Raw genomic sequence first — 11,664 nt, 5'->3', positions numbered from 1 at the left:
TTTACTAGTGACAGGCTACGATGATTGTTGTCCATGTCCATAAAGCCCGAAAAACCCTAAACCCTAAACTCTAATCTCAAAAAGCCCAAACCCTTCCTAAAATCTTCAAATGCTAAACGCTAGAAACCTAAACTTAATTTTTGAGAACATAAAGTTAAAGTTGTCAAAACTCTAAGCGTAAAAAACATTAAACAGCAAATTGTACCGTGTATGAATAGTATAAATTATGACTGTCACTTGTAAAGTAGAATAATAATGTAATAATATGATAGTAATTGTAGCAAAGTTACAGTAACAGTAACAACAGTAGTAGCAAATTTGTAATTGTAGGAGTAGTAGTAACTTGAGCAACAACAATAGCATTAAAGCATATGCAATGGAGCAATGATGGATATTTGGATGAAATTCAATATGTAGAAGTCACAACCTAGAGTGATACACAATAATTCCAATTCATCAATCATAGATAGTCATGTATTCCACATATATTTGTACATGCTTGCAATAAGAACTTGCATGGCATCTTTTGTCCTGCCATCCCATGGCAACGACATCCTAGTGCCAACTAAGGGTAATTAAGGAACACCTTTTGATAAAGAATCAGAACAAAGTATTAGCAAATTGCAAATACATGAACTACTCGAATTATAGTCATCTACGAAGAGTATCCCAATTATTTTCATTTTGGAGTCTGCGATTCAGAACAATAATCAATAGATGCATCTAACTTGTAGATAAGATCAATATCTTGTATAAATAATCATGAAAAGCATAAATTTTTAGATCTGAAGTCATGGCACTCGGGCCCTAGTGAAACATGAAGCATAGAAAATGCATAGCAATATATATCTCAGAACATAGTGGATACTAGATGTCTGTGTCAAAACTGGCAAACCTCGGGTAGGGGGCGGCTGTTAGCTCAGATCGATGGGTAATAGGAGACAATGGACACATCGTTTTTACCCAGGTTCAGACCATCTTGAAGAAGGTAAACCCCTACGTCATGCTCTTGTTTATATTACGAATGTATCAAAGTAGAGAGTTGATCTACCTCAAAATTGTGAGTTGTGGTCTAAACTCTAACGATAATGATGAATGAATTTATCCCTCTACGGACTAAATCCTCTTGCTTATATAGGCACCAAGGGTATCTAGGCACTACTGAGAACGGGCTTATAGGTGAACACTAATAAGTGGCGGGCACGATGGGACCCACTCTCAATCCGTCCAATGATTCTTGCTCCTTATTAAGGAAAAAGAGAAAGGAGATCTAGATCAAAATTTCCACCAATCACTCTCTCCTCTATGTGATGGGATCCCGTGGGATCTAATGGAGTTCTTTGTGAGCTCCTTCTTATTTCTCTCATATTTCTCCATAGCTTTTGTTGTTGTGGTGGGAATTGAATGTGAGTGACTTAACCACTTTGTGTGTTTTGCCATTGCATTAGGTGCTTCGATTTGAGTTCTCCACGATGATATGTTGGAGTAAAGTTTGAGAAACTTTTTACTCTTGGGTGTTTGGGCACCCTAGAGTTTGTGCCTCTTCGATACTTTGGTGCCCTAGATGGTTGGTGGTACCTGAGAGCTCAATCATTGCGGTATAAAGCACTGGACAAGCGTCTCCAATTTGATTGTGGAGATAGCCCCGAGAAATTTGTACGGGTTCCGGTGACCCCACCAAGGGTTTCCAAAGTGTACAAGTTCGGTGACCTCCCCAAGGGTTTTTCATTTGTACGGGTTTGGTGACCGCCCTCAAGGGCCCTTTAGTGGAATCATGTCATCTTGCATTATGCGAGGGTGTGAGGTGATTATGGTCGCCCTATATTGGCTTCCTGGGAGCATTATGCCTTCACACTGCTTCAAACAGAGATTACCATCCGCAATGGTGCGAACTTCGGGTTACATCATTATCTCCGCGTGCCTCGTTTATCTCTTACCCAAGCTCTTTACTTACGTAATTTACTTTGTGATAGCCATATTGTTTTATGTTATATATCTTGCTATCACTTAGTTGTTTATCTTGCTTAGCATAAGCTGTTGGTGCCCATAGGTGAGCCTACTTGTTTTAGGATTTGTATTTGACAAATTCAACACTAGTTTTATTCCTATTTGTTTAAGCCAAAAGCGTAATTATTTAAAGCGTCCATTCACCCCCCTCCAGACGGCATTGATATCCTTTCAACATTTTGTTGCACCACCGAGATACGCTCGCGGTGTGAGCGCAATAACCGCAGGGACGGAGGAAAGGGGAGAAGGTGCGAGGAGCTCGTCTGGATCATTCAGCATCAGACAGGCAAGTTCCGAAACATCCAGCTAGAACCAAGTGCAAGGATCGATATGGTTGACTAGAGGGGGGGTGAATAGGCAACGACCACTTTTTACTAAATCTTAACAAGTTAGGGTTAGCAACATGAAGGTTCTCTAAAATGACAACTAGGTGATGAACCTATATGATGCTACCAACTATAATCACTAAGTCAAGTAAGAGATAGTCTACAACAAAAACATACACAATGTAAAGATTAGAGATAACCGCAAGTGGAACCAATGAAGACGAGGATGTGTTACCGAAGTTCCTTCCCTTTGACAGGAAGTATGTCTCCGTTGGAGCGGTGTGGAGGCACAATGCTCCCCAATAAGCCACTAGGGCCACCGTATTCTCCTCACGCCCTCACACGATGAAGGTGTCATGATTCCACTATAGGTTTTCTTGAAGGCGGCGATCGAACCTTTACAAACAAGGTTGGGGCAAACTCCACACAAAGCTTGGAGGCTCCCAACAAGACCACAGAGCTTCACCGGAATGGAATGTGGCTCCGAGGTGACCTCAACTGTCTAGGATGCTCAAACACCCAAGAGTAACAAGATCCACAAGGGATTAGTGGGGGGAATCAATTTTCTCTTGGTGGAAGTGTAGATCTAGGCCTTCTCAACCAATCCCTACGAAATCAACAAGTTTGATTGGCTAGGGAGAGAGATCGGGCACTTTGGAGCTTAGGGAGCAACAATGGAGCTTGGGAAGGTCAAAGGTAGGGTTCTTGAGCAAGAAGAACCCTTTATATAGCGGGGAAAAAATTCAACTATTTTCCCACTCACAGCACGAGCCGAGCGGTACTACCGCCGGCTGCAGCGGTACTACCACTGGCACTCCAGCTGTACTACCGCTGTCTGCAGCGGTACTACCGCTGAGCCCAAGGTAGCGCAAAGATACTACCGGGCCAACCACCGCCAAGAAAGTCTTCGCAAAAAGTCCGACGAAGTACAACCGCAAGGACGGCGGTACTAAAGTCCTCGATCGGTACTACCGCTGACCAGGGGTGGTACTACCGCTGGGCCAGCGGTACTACCGCCATCTCTAGTGGTGCTCTAGCGGTACTACCGCTAGGGCAGCGGTACTACCGTTAGGAGACCTTTTTGCGAGACGAGAAAATACCAAAGGTGGGAAAATCTCCAAAGTTGCAGGGGAAGGGGGATGGAGAAAAAGTGTGCGTGCAAGATTGATTCCACCCAGACCTTCCCTATACGGATCCCCTCTTAATAGTACGGCGTTCTACGACTCAAAAAACACCAAAAAGAATCGTAGAAGACACCGTGCTTCTATTCCACGGAGGGTGCCGAATCGTCTTGTGCCTTTATCATGCATTATCTGAAATGCTCAATGCACACAATTAGTCCATTAAGGTACTGTCATCAATCACCAAAATTACTTAGGCATAAATATGCCCTAACAATCCCCCCCTTTTTGGTGGATTGATGACAATACCGGATTTGCACAGCAGAAAGCATGTGATCATAAAATAATTTAATAGAGATAATTGAAGAGCATATGACTCACATCATATGATAAAAATATGTCTCACAATAAAAATAAGTCTCACGTCACACGTAGAAAAGATAGCAAATACGATCAACCAAGTTCAAAGCAAACACGATAAAGATAAAGCAAGCAAATCCAACTCCTAGACTCTCTCCCTCTTTGGCACCAAGACACCAAAAAGGGGCACACCTAAGACACAGGTGGTCACTCCTCATCCCCAGAGTCATCCCTGGCATCCGGATCCTGCTCGTCCTGCTTCTCCTCAATGTTCTCCTCAGAAGCTTCCTCCTCAGCATCAGACCCAGTCCACTGGTAACCTTGAGCCCTCATCCAGTCAGTCTCTGGAGTGATGACGTCCTCTGAGCCGCTTGAGATTGCCACATCAAGGGTCCTTAAGACACGCTTGTGCCTCTGACGGTTCTCCTTCTGGGCCACATGAGACTGATACTGTCCCTTGGCCTGCATACAGAAGAGAGTCTTCATCTGATCCTTCAGTTTCACAGCCCAAGATGGCATAGTAGAAGAGCGGGAATGCGAAGCAGGTCCTCCTCCAGCAGCAGTCTCTGTGTCCGTATCCATGGGCTGAGAAGAAGTTGATGGGTTGGCCCATTTGTCCTTTATACGCAGCTTCATATGATCATGCACAAAATAGTCAACTTGAATAGGGAAGGGATCTATCAGATAGATATCGTTCCACCTCTTCTGAATATAGGCAAACAGGTAAGGCCCGTAGATGGAAACCTTACGGTTCATGATGCAATTTCAGAGCTCATGGAACATCACATGAGCTATGTCGAGAGGCGCAGTGTCCTTAGTCCTTGCCTCCTCACACAGCAGAAGCATCTCAGCGAGATGACCATGCACCTCGTCCTTGTTGCCAATACGAGGGAATAAGGAGTTGCGGAAGATCCGATGCATGATATCCAGATGCATGAGGAGCACACCTTTTTTGATGTAAAGTTGTTGCACCCTGTCCTTGGGACTGGAAGTAGACGAAGCTGGAGCATGAGGACGCATCCCAAGAGCATTTTCTTCCCCCTAGAAGTCGACGTTGAGGAACTGCATGAACTCCGTCCAAGAACCAGTTAGCTTCTGATTACCGGTCATCCAGGTCATGGTGCGCTCGTCATCGGGTTGAAAGTGAACAATGACATAAAACTGGGCCACAATATCTGGATCGAAGTCCTTTCTGAAAGTGATGATATTTGTAAGGTCAAGCTTTTCAATCAAGGAGAGAGCCTCGTCAAAGTAGTCCGGATGCCGCCGAAGTTGAGCAAGGTCGATCCACTGCACTGGGACGAAGATCTTCTTGAAGGGCACGATGATGTTACGATAGATCATTGCCTGTTCCCATGACCAAACATGATCGATGTTCTTGAGCTGAACCTTGTCATCACCATAGGGATCACGAGTGCGGAGTGCCAGAAAATCCTTAGGGGCCATAGTGCGAACATTGACCCCTTTGGACTTGGTGGCAGTCTTCTTGAAGGACCTCTTCTTATGTTTCAGACTGGAAGTTGCAGAACCTTCTGGAGCCTCTGGAGTGCGATACTACTTTGGTTGGGTGTTACGTGCAGGAGTCGAGCGACGAGGGCCACCTGTGACACACAAGACAAACACACCAAAAAGAGCGACAAAAGGAGTCATGGCAATGTTCAAAAATCATAAGAAGAAACACGTATTGCAAAGGGAAATTAAAAATAAAAAAATAAAAAATACCCTCCTCGCGGTAGTACCGCTGGGGCCCTGGCGGTAGTACCGCTCCCCGTGGCGATAGTACCGCTGGGGGTCCTGGCGGTAGTACCGCCAGGCTGGCGGTACTACCGCTAGGGGGTTGACTTTCAGATCTGGACATATTTGAACCCACAAAAACTACTAGATTCGTTTCAAGAGATCCACGGCTAATAAATAAACTCATTACAAGAATCACCATAGCCCTAACACATGTGGAACTCGAGATCATCTAGATGGAGACAAGCCTAGTCAATGTGATCCAAGTTTTAGATCAAATCCATGAGATGTATGATAAGAACTACTAGATCCAAAACATGGAGAACTAGGGCATGTCAAAATATTTGCAATGAAGAACATTAGACCTAAAATCCCCTAAGATATCTACCTCGTTCCATCCAAAAACTAAGCACAAAGCATATCCATGGATCCAAATCACCAAGCTCCTAACCCTAGAAACAAACACACCAACCAAGAGAAGAAGGGGAGGAGCTTTACCGGAGTCCATAGCACTTGACGGAGGAAGGGGGAGGGGAGCAAACCCTCCAACTGAAAGGAGAGGAGGGGCTCCACAGAGAGAGATCTAAACAGGGGGAGTTCGGTGTAGAGGGAGAGACAGACACGAGGAAGAAGAAGCAGGGCAAGAAAAAAATGCCCCCCCTCCTTTATATAGTCCAAGGGGGTACGGGCCCAGTGGTAGTACCACTGTGTCCTGGCGGTAGTGTACCGCCGTCCTGGCAGTAGTACCGCTCCCCCTGGCGATAGTATCACTGGGGTCCTAGCGGTAGTACCGCCGTCCTGGCGGTAGTACCGCTACCCCTGGCGATAGTACCGTTGGGGTCCTAGCGGTAGTACCGCCGTCCTGGCGGTAGTACCGCCCCCCCCCTTGAGACAGCCCTAAAAAGCCCTAGTCAAGCCACGATAGACCGGGGTCCTGGCGGTAGTACCGCTACCCCTGGCGGTAGTACCGCTGGGGTCCTGGCGGTAGTACCGCTACCCCTGGTGGTAGTACCGCGGCAAAAGGCACAATGAGACATAGGACTTTGTGGAAATGATGTGGGCAACTACTAGTCAGTGTAGACAAAAAGGTAACACCAGCAAGATATACTGACTAGTCATTTTGTATCCTTTCTTCAACAAGAGAGAAAGGTGGGCGGTGGCCGGAGCCACCTATGTTTGAGACAAAGGTATGACACCGCGAAGAATTATCCTTGGGTTCATGACCAACGCTCGTCTTTAAAGCACAAGTGCCATTTAATAATGGCCAAAGTGAAAGACTTGATCGATTTATGCATAATGGGGGGAGGGAAAGTTCATTGAGAGAACAACCCTCCCCCAATGTCCATGCCTACACCTAGAACAAGATATAATGCAGAGTGAGGTGCAGAGTTCCTAGTTTCAATCCACATTACTTGATATTTAGCTCATGCCTTAACTCCCGGAACCTTGCTTCATCTAGGGGCTTAGTGAAAATATCTGCAAGTTGCTATTCAGTGTTGATGAAGTGAACCTCAATATCACCTCGCTTGATATGTTCACGAATGAAGTGATGGTGAATATCAATGTGCTTGGTCTTGCTATGTACCGGATTGAGGGAAATCTTGATAGCACTTTGATTATCACATAGAAGAGGCACTTTGTCACAAGTGACACCATAATCCTTTAAAGTTTGCCTCATCCATAGCAACTGTGCACAACAACTTGCAGCTGCCACATACTCAGCCTCGGTGGAAGATAGTGAGACACAATTCTGCTTCTTTGAAGACCAACTTACCAGTGAACGACCAAGGAACTGACATCCTCCAAAAGTTGACTTCCTCTCCACACAGTCTCCCGCCCAATCTGAGTCAGAATAGCCCACTAGGTTGAAGTTGGCTCCTTTGGGATACCATAGACCAAAGTTTGGGGTATGAGCCAAATATCGAAAGATTCGCTTAACAGCCATATAATGGCTTTCTTTTGGTGCAGATTGAAACCGTGCACAAATCCCTACACTCAACATGATATCCGGCCTAGATGCACAAAGGTAAAGAAGGAATCCAATCATGGAGCGATATACCTTTTGATCCACTGCTTTACTATTGGGATCACTATCAAGCTTGCATCTTGTTGGCATTGGAAACTTGACCGGCTTGACATCCTCTAGCTCGAACCTCTTGAGCATGTCTTGACTGTACTTGGATTGTTTTATGAAGGTCCCTTCTAAGCCTTGTTTAATCTCGAACCCGAGGAAGAACTTCAACTCACCCATCATAGACGTCTCAAATTTCTCGGTCACTAGTGCAGCAAATTCTTCATTGAAAGATTCGTTAGGGGAACCAAAAATGATATCATCAACATATAGTTGGCATATGAATAAATCCCCTTTGACCTTCTTGGTAAAAAGAGTGGGATCTATCTTCCCAATTTCAAACCCACGATCTTGTAACAACTCAGTAAGGTACTCATACCACGCACGTGGGGCTTGTTTAAGGCCATAGAGTGCCTTATTAAGTTTGTACACATGATTGGGAGCTTGGCATGTTCGAACCCCGGGGGTTGTTTGACATAGACCAACTCATTTAAAGGACCATTAAGAAAAGCACACTTCACATACATTTGTTGTAATTTGAAATTATGATGAGAAGCAAATGCAAGCAGCATGCGAATAGATTCTAGACGAGCAACAGGGGCAAATGTTTCACCGTCGTCGATACCCTCGACTTGGGAGTAGCCTTGAGCCACCAATCTTTCCTTGTTTCGAACCACAATCCCATTGGCATCTTGCTTGTTTTTGAAGATCCATTTGGTCTCGATGACATTATGTTCCTCCTTTGGTCTTGGCACTAAATTCCAGACTTGATTACGCTCGAAGTTGTTGAGTTCTCCATGCATGGCCATAAGCCAATCCTCATCATCGAGCGCTTCTTGTACCTGTTGAGGTTCACATTACGAAACAAACACGTGATGCTCACAATAATTCCAAATTTGTTGATGAGTGGATACTCCCCTTTTCAAACTGCCAAGCACATTCTTCATAAGATGCGACTTGACTCTCAGCTTGTTTGCAATCTTGGCTGCGCGACGCTCCAAGAGTTCTGCATTGGATAACGGTGGAGCATCGACTTGATTACTTTGCTTGGCCTTGCATTTTGATCCTCCCTTGGCACCAGTATCCCTCTTAGGTGCCGCAGAAAGAAATTGAGAGACAACATCCTGATCAACTTGATTTTCGACTTGAGTAGGCTCACTGGTTTGTCCTTGATCTTGTGGTTTCTCTTGATCTTGATCTTGTGCTTCTATTTGGCCTGTATCTTGTAGTTGCACTTGATCTTGATCTTGAGCAGATTCGGAACCTTGTGTAAGCACTTGGACATCATGGGGCACATCACCATCTTTGAGCAATTGATCTTGTCCTTGAGCTTGTTCAACTGGTTGAGGGTTTTCTCTTTGTTCATCGGAAGCGTGTGGGGCTTGTGAGGATGATGGCTCCACTTGAGTAGAGCATTGTCCTTCTCTTTTGGCCACAAGGGGTTCCTCAATGGGGAGTATTTGACCAATCCCCATTCTTCTTATGGCTTGGGGAGGAATTTCATCACCTACATCACAGAAACCACTTTGCTCCACTTGGGAGCCATTATTTTCATCAAACTCCACGTTACACGTTTCCTCAATGAGCCCGGTGGACTTGTTGAGGACACGGTAAGCATGAGAGTTTGTAGCATAACCAACAAAGATGCTCTCTTGAGCTCTAGAATCAAATTTAGCTAAACGTGCACCTTTCTTGAGAATGAAACACTTACACCCGAATACCCGGAAGTACTTGAGATTGGGTTTGTTTCCGGTGAGAATCTCATATGGGGTCTTGTTCAAGCCTTTGCGGATATAGAGCCGATTGGATGCATGACATGTTGTGTTGATGGCTTCGGCCCAAAAGTTATATGGAGATTTGAATTCCGCCATCATTGTTCTTGCCGCTCGCGGGAATCTTGGTCTTGCTTGGGCCGATTCCTTAACGAGAGCCTAGTAGAAAGCGCTCTGTGGACCGAGGAGAAAGGGGGCTCAGGAGGAAGAGGATTGTACCATGTGATTGACCAATATAAACATGACAACTTCAAATTGGGCTCGTTTCCCCTCAACAAATAAAGGCTTGGGCTAACAAAAACCTACCTAATGGAGCATTTTGTACAAATTTTACGAACGGGAGCTCTTATTTTCATATTTCCGTATCCTTTTTTAAACTATGAATCTAATATTTTGGAAAAAATAAGTCTCTTCGCTTGGTCCATCAACGCCCGGTTCTTCCTTTCCGCATACCATTTTGTTGAGGGGTGTATGGTGTTGTATATTGATGTTTTATTCCCTCATCACCTAGAAACTCATCCAAGGTGTAGTTCTTGAACTCGGTGTCGTTGTCACTTCTAATCATCAAAATCTTTGCTTCATGTTGGCGTTGAGCTTCATTAGCAAAGTTGATGACAGTTTGTTGAGTCTCACTCTTCCTCTTGAAGAAATATACCCAGGTGTATCTTGAGTAGTCATCAACAATCACCAGGCAGTACTTTCTGCCCCCAAGACTATCAAATGATGGAGGACCGAAGTGATCCATATGAAGGAGCTCCAACGGCCTCTTAGTGTAAATGAGAGTCGTTGGACGATGAGCAGTTTCATGAATCTTCCCTTCAATGCAGGCACTGCAAGCACGATCTCTCGCAAAACTCACATTTGTTAGTCCATGAATATGGTCCCCTTTGAGGAGACTTTGCAAAGATCTCATATTGACATGAGCTAGTCGGCGATGCCAAAGCCAGCCCACATCAACTTTAGCCATTAGACAAGTCGCAGTCTTAGAAATGTTCACCACATAGAGACCATTTTCGACATATCCAACATAGGCTACTTTAAGAGTCTTGGTCCACAAAAGGACCATGGTATCAAGATTAAAGAATGTGGAAAAGCCCATAATTGCAAGTTGACGAACCGAGAGTAAATTGTAAGCAAGGGACTCAACAAGCATGACCTTCTCAATAGATAACTCTTGAGAGATGACCACCTTACCAAATCCCAATACCTTTGATGATGATGCATCGACGAATTGGACATGGGTGGGCATAGATGGGGAAGGATGCACATGCACCACTAAGTCCTTGCTTCCGGTCATATGATTTGTTGCTCCACTATCGAGCAACCATGACACCCCACCGGAAGCAAACTCCTGCAATAGATCAAGGCTTGGTTTTAGGTACCCATTTTTGAATGGGTCCTTTAATGTTAGAGATAAGGGTCTTAGGAACCCAAATAGCCCATTCAATGGACTCATAGTAAGAACCAACAAATCTAGCATAAACATGCCCATCACCAGCACGACATAAAATATAGGAAGGATTGAGTTTGCCGGCTGTGTTGGTAGGAATGGTTTTGCCCTTCTTGACGCTACCATTCTCCACCTTGTTCCTATTCTCCTTGTGAGTCCCTTCGCCCTCTTTGACAAAGATTTCCATGAGGGTATGGGATCGTTTGTTCCTGTTCTTCCTTTTTCTTTTCGACTTGGATGTAAGTCCAAGTCCCTCTTTTCCTACAACACCCTTTTGATTGCTCAAGAGGTCGTTCAGGTTCTTATCGCCTTGGATGCATGACACAAGGCCCTTCTCAAGTTGATCCTTCAACTTGGCATTTTCCTGCACAAGATGTACATGCTCACAACAAGGGTTAGTTGTACAAGCATTATCAATTATAGCGAAAGGAGGACAAGTAGAGATCTCCTTGGTAAGCTTTGCTTGGAGTTGATCATGAGACTCTTTCAGGTAGAAATGAGCACCTTTCAAGACCTTGTGAGCCTTTTCAAGTGTGTCAAACTCCACTTTGAGTCTGTCGTGGCCAACCCCAAGTGTATCCTTTTCAGACTTAAGCACACGAGTAAGAACAATAGCATGATCTAGTTCCTTTTGCAATTTAGCGCAATCATCGTTGTATGACTCCTCAAGATCCAAGCGAAGAGTGCGCTCCTTTTCTAGTGCAATAGATAGTTCAACAATCTCATCGGCATAGTCACGACTATGTCCTTGCAGCTCGGAGATGGTCTCCTCATGAGACTCGATGAGGTCATTAGCCTCACCCAGTTGTTCCAAAAGAGCAAC

This window comes from Hordeum vulgare, chromosome 6H, assembly GCF_904849725.1.
Source record: "Hordeum vulgare subsp. vulgare chromosome 6H, MorexV3_pseudomolecules_assembly, whole genome shotgun sequence".
Classification (NCBI taxonomy): Eukaryota; Viridiplantae; Streptophyta; class Magnoliopsida; order Poales; family Poaceae; genus Hordeum; species Hordeum vulgare.
This window is presented reverse-complemented; position numbering follows the sequence as displayed.